The sequence below is a fragment of the Stegostoma tigrinum genome, chromosome 11 (assembly GCF_030684315.1).
Source record: "Stegostoma tigrinum isolate sSteTig4 chromosome 11, sSteTig4.hap1, whole genome shotgun sequence".
Lineage (NCBI taxonomy): Eukaryota > Metazoa > Chordata > Chondrichthyes > Orectolobiformes > Stegostomatidae > Stegostoma > Stegostoma tigrinum.
In genome coordinates, this window is record NC_081364.1 from 83,446,307 (window position 1) to 83,452,721 (window position 6,415).

Below are 6,415 nucleotides of genomic sequence, written 5' to 3' on the forward strand. Positions count from 1 at the left end.
TGTGGGACAGGATGAAGCGGAGGGCCTTTAGGCCATCTGCATGGGGAATGCAGGTGTGTGGGGACTGGATATCCATGGTGAAAATGAGCTGTTGGGGGCTGGAGAATTGGAAGTTCTAGAGGAGGTGGAGGGTGTGTGTGGTTTCATGGACGTTGGTGGGGAGTTCCTGGACCAAAGGAGAGAAAATGGAGTCCAGGTAGGTGGAGAAACGTTTGGTGGGGCAGGGGCAATTGGAGACAATAGGTCCACCAGGGCAGTCAGGTTTGTGGATGTGGGAAGGAGATAGAAGCAGGCAGCTCGGGGTTGGTGAACAATGAGGTTGGAGGCTGTGTGTGGGAGGTTGTGCATGGTTTTGGAGATGATGTTTTGGTGCTCTGGGGTGGGATCATGATCCAGGGAGCGGTAGGAGGAGGTGTCAGGGAGTCGGTGTCTGGCCTCTGTGATGTCGAGGTCAGTGAGCCATACTAAAACCGCACCTCCTTTGTCCGTGGGTTTTGTGGTGAGTTTGGGGTTGGAGCGGAGGGAGCGGAGGGCTGCCTGTTCTGCAGGGAAGAGGTTGGAGTGGGTGAGAGGGGTGGAGAAGTTGAGGCAACTGATGTCTTGATGGCAACTGGAGATGAAGAGTTCAAGGGAGGGGAGGAACCCTGGAGTGGTGCCCAGGATAGGGGCTTGTGTTGGATGTGGGAGAAGGGGTCAGTAGAGGGAGGGTTAGGTTCACAGTTAAAGAAGTAAGTGTGGAGGTGGAGGCAGCGGAAAATCTGCTCAATGCCCAAACGTAACCGGTATTCATTGATGTGCGGGTGGAGGGGGACATAGTTGAGCCCTGTACTGAGGATTGAACGTTCATCCTCCGTACGGGGAAGGTCTACAGGGATGGTGAAGACTCAACAGGGCTTTGGGTTGTTGTCTCCTCTGGAGCTGCTGTCTGTCGAGGTTGTGGCGGAGCGATGTTGGCTTCGGCTGTGGGCGGATTTGCGTCGGTGGTGGTGGGCAGAGTTGCGTCGGCGTCAGCTGTGGGCGGAGTTGCCTCCACGCCACCGCCCTCACTGCCATCCCAGGCCCCAAGAGGACGTTCCACATCAAGCAGACGTTCAGCTGCACATCTGCCAATGTGGGATACGACATCCGCTGGACCCATTGTGGCTTCCTCTACATTGGGGAAACCAAGCGGAGGCTTGGGGACCGCTTTGCAGAACACCTCCGCTCAGTTCGCAATAATCAACTGCACCTCCCAGTCGCGAACCATTTCAACACCGCCCCCCTTCCATTCCGCAGACGACATGACCGTCCTGGGCCTCCTGCAGTGCCACAACAATGCTACCCGAAGGCTGCAGGAACAGCATCTCATATTCCGCTTGGGAATGCTGCAGCCCAATGGTATCAATGTGGATTTCACAAGCTTCAAAATCTACCCCCGACCACATCGCAAAACCAGCCCAGCTCATCCACGCCTCGCTAAGCTGCTCCTCTCTCACTTATACTCTCCTCCCACCTCAAGCCACATCCCCATTTCCTACCTCCTAACCTCATCCCGCCTCCTTGACTTGTCCATCGTCCCTGGACTGACCTATCTCCTCCCTGCCTCCCCACCTACACTGGCTCCTTCCCCACCTCTTTGACCTGTCTGTCTCCTCTCCACCTATCTTCTCCTCGATCCATCTTCAATCCACCCCCCTCCATCTATTTCAGAACCCCCTTCGCCTCCCCCATTTTTGATGAAGTGTCGAAGCCCGAAACATCAGCTTTTCTGCTCCAAAGATGCTGCTTGGCCTGCTGTGTTCATCCAGCTCTACACCTTGTTATCTCAGATTCTCCAGCATCTGCAGCTCCTGTTGTTTGTGATGCAGACAATGTGGCCTTGTCTTGTTAGTGTCTTGTTAACATTGCACTCAATAGAGAGAACCCATCTCCCTCATTCACACCTTTATTTATTCCCATTGTACATCTGCTTCTCTTTCACCTGAACTAAAAGCCCATTTGTATTTTGCACTGCTCCCCTCACACCCTCTGTTTTCTATCACCCCTCCTCCAGCTCTGTCAAGTTATTAAAAAGTTTGTTTTCAAACCCTTTTCAGACTGAAGAAGGGTCTCGCTGGACTTGAAACTTTAACTCTGTTTCTCCATCTCCACAGATGCATCTAGACGTGCTGAGTTTCTCCAGAAATGAATCGGCACTAATTGAATTTTCAACAAAACAAAGCACCGTGCGTGCTGGAAATCTGAAACAAGAAGCAAAATTGCTGCAGAAACTGGGAGCTTTGAAAAGGCATCACTGGGTCCAACAGATTAACTTTGCTTTCACTCTACAGATGCTGCCAGACCTGCTGAGTTTCTTCAGCAATTTGTGTTTTTGAATAAATTCCAAAAATGTGTGTCAAAGTTTCTCAAAAGCCCTGTCCAACATGGATCACCATACATTGAGAAGTGAGTGACAGCGCAAGGTGCACAAATTAATTGGTTCTGAAACTACATAACGCTGGCATCACTGACAATACAGAGCTCTTAATCATGGCCAGGGAGAGAAACATTCACTTTAAAAACCTTCCTATGGTTTGGTAACAAGTCCTCCAGCCTAACAAGCCCACACCGACCCTCAGAGCATCCCATCCAGACCCAGCCCCCTATTACCCACCTAATCTACACATCGCTCAACACAATGGGCAATTTATCATGGCCGATTCAACTCGTCTGCACATCTTAGGACTGTGGGTGGAAACCGGGCCACCTGGAGGAAACCCACACACAGACACTGGGAGAATATGCAAACTCCACACAGACAGACACCTGCAGGTGGAATTCAGCCTGCATCCTGGGCGCTGTGAAGCAGCAGTGCTAACCACTGAGTCACCGTGCCACCCAAAGATGCCTCTACTGGAGGGGTAAACGTTCAGATGAATATGTTAAAGGGTTTTGAGGAATGTGACAAATTGGTGGTGTGTTATCATGGAGAGAAGAATGAGAATATTAAAATGCAAGTGTTACCACATCAGAAAACAGAGTAGGTCACTGTGTACAATGGGGACTCAGTCTGAACTGGGGGACATTACGTTGCACTTATTGCAGCTCAAAACTGGGCATCCATGTGGTGATGGAAACCACAGCAGCAGCAGCAGCAGCAGAATTGTATTCCACCAGAATCTGTGACTCTTTGTCCCGGATAATCCCTCAGTCTATGATTCCCATGAAGCTGATCAATGGCTCAGTGACGAGTACAGGCAAACATGCCGGGGTCAGAACCATGTGTACCTGAAACTGATGGCAACTGTTATAGATACTGCATTCGACTGCTTGCATTACAGACAGCAGAACGGACACATTACAGACAGGATGGAATGATTGCAAGATCAACAGACCAACTATCCTGCTACAACCAGTCATGAATGGTGATGGGGGCAGCAGGAACTGCCGATGCTGGAGTCTGAGTTAAAATGGTGTGGAATTGGATGAACACAGCAGGCCAGGCAGCATCGGAGGAGCAGGAAAGCTGACATTTCGGGTCTAGATCCTTCTTCAGAAAGGAGGGGAAGAGAGCTCTGAAATAAATAGAGAGAGGGGGAGGTGGCGACAGAATGGAATCAGTGGAGGAGATAGGTGGAGAGAGGACGGGCAGGTCAAGGAGGCGGGGATGAAGCCAGTAAAGGTGAGTGTAGGTGGGGAGGTGTGACGTGGGTTGGTCAGTGAGGAGGAGGGGGCGGGTAGGTGGGAGGGAACATGGACAGGTCAGGGTGGCGGGGATGAGGCTAGTAGAGGTGAGGTGAGTGTCGGTAGGAAATGGGGGTCGGGGTTGGTCAATGAGGGGGGAGCGTAGGTGCTTCACAAAGCAGTCTCCAAGCATCCTTTTGGTTTTCCCGATGTACAGGAGGCCACACCGGGAACAGCGGATACAATAAACCACATTAGCGGATGTACAGGTGAATATCTGTTTAATGTGGAAGGTTTTCTTGGGTCTGGGATAAAGGTGATGGGGGAGGTGTAAGGGCAGGTGTAGCACTTCCCGTGGCTGCAGGGAAAGGTCCCAATGGTGGTCGGGCGAGTGGGGAGTGTGGAGCAGACGAGGGAATCATGGAGAGCGCGGCCCCTCCGCAAGGGAGAAAAGGACGGGGAGGGAAATATATCCTTGGGTGTAGGATCAGATTGTAGATGGTTGAAGTGGTGGAAAATGATGCATCGGATCTGGAATTTGATGGGGTGATACGTGAGGACAAGGGGAATTCTGTCTTTGTTTTTATTGCATGGAGGGGGTGTGAGGGCTGAGGTGTGGGAAACACAAGAGATGTGGTTGAGGTCATTTTCAACCACTGTGGGGGTGAAATTGCACTCCTTGAGAAACAAAGACATCCGGGATGCCCGGGATTGGAACGCCTCATCTTGGGAGCAGATGTGGTGGAGGTGAAGGAATTGGGAATAGGGGATAGCATTCTTGCAGGAAGGCAGGTGAAAAGCAGAATATTATAGGGAGCTGTGGGAGTCGGTGGGCTTAAAATAGATATCAGTTTCCAGGCACTTACCAGATGCAGACAGAGAGGCCCAGGAAGGAGAGAGAGGTATCAGAGATGGTTCAGGTGAGCTTAATGTTGGGTGAGAGGTGTTAGTAAAGTGGATGAACATTTCAATCTCCTTGTGGGAGCACGAGGCAGCGCTAATACAGGCATCGATGTAATGGAGGAATTGGTGGGAATGGGGCCAGTGTAGCTGTGGAAGAGGGACTGTTCCATGTATTCCACAAAGTCGCAGGCATAGCTTGAGTCCATACGGGTACCTATGGCCACCCCTTTCATCCGTAGGAAGTGTGAGGAGTTGAAGGAGAATTTGTTAAGGGTAAGGACAAGTTTGGTTAGGTAGATAACTGGTTGGGCCAGCGGGAGAGGATGAAGCGGAGGGCTTTTAGCCCATCTGCATGGTCAGTTATACAACTCCCTGGAGGAGAGGGTTCCAGAAATATCCCCATCCTAAATAATGGAACAGCCCTGCACATCAGTGCAACTTCAAGGACGTAGTATCCCCACTTTCCTCAGCCAGAAGTATCGAGTTGATGATTCACCTCACCGGCATCATGACGTCCACAAAATCACAGAAGCCAGTCTTCAAACAATTAGATTCGCGGCACATGATACCAAGAGAAAAGATAATGATAAAGTAAAGACACGAAGAAGATAACTGGCCCTGTTGCCGTTCCTGCAATGGGACTGAAGGCTTGTGCTGCACAACAAGCCGTGCCCCTGGGGAAGCTGCTTCATTCCAGCCCCAACTCTGACACCTACCTGGCAATGTGGACAATTACTCAGCTGTGCCCAGTCCCCTAAGAGGAGAATAGTTACAATCTGACCAACTGCCACACCCTCAGTCTCATCAGGGCGGTCGAATTGTTGGAAGTTGTTTTTGACAGAGCTGTCAGGCAGCACAGAAATAACCTGCCCAGTGTGGTTTCTGATAGTTCCCCATGTGGAGATGGTGCTGTTGTGGAAATATCCCTGGATTTCTAATCCAGACCAGGCTAATGCTTTGGTAGCTGGGGGATGTTAAAAACAATTAACAAAATATCTAAATCTCAAATCTGGTGTCAGTAAAAGTGACCTTGAAGCCAATATCGATTGGAAACATCAATTTGCTTCACCAACACACTTTCAGGATGCAAATCTACCACGTTGTGCTAATCTGGCCGAAAAGCCTCTCCAGACACACAGACATGTGATGAACACTTCAATGTTCTCTGGAACAGCCAAGCAAGGGACTCAATTGCATCAAACTGCTCTGATGCCTTAAAGGATAAAATCGGATGGAACACCCAGCCGCGGCATCGGAAAAGGGACAAAGAAACACTGTTGTGTTGAACATACACAGGCCTCCTTCCTGATATCTGACAGCTTGTGAGAACATTTAAAGAGCTTTCCCATGGGTGGCACAGAAATATCGGGAAAGGACAAGGCCATTCAACCCATTTAGTGTTCCACAATCTAGTACATGTCTGAACATCTCTTCAATGCACTTCTCTCACACAGTACACATATCCCTCACTGTGATTAATCATTGGGGAAAAAATATTAATTAGGAACTGTAGTAATTCCTTCATTCGATTGATTTTCCTCCACCACTCAACATAATGACGCTGATACTCTTTCTCATACTTCTGTTCTCTGCCATTTAGTGTCTAGAAATCCATATTTATATTCAGTGCCTGGCTTCTACAGCCTTGTGTGACAGAGTGTTCCCAAAGTTCACCAGTTTCTTTATGTAGACATTAATGCTTATCTTGTTGTACAGTGGCCTGCCTGTACCTAATACTGTGGCCCCTTATTTTAGACGTCCCAGCCAAGGGCATTATTCTCCCTGCTTCCAAACTGTCTCACTCTGAGAGAACTTAATGCATTACACTGAGATGTTCACTCATTTTCCTAAACTTCATGGAATTTCGGCT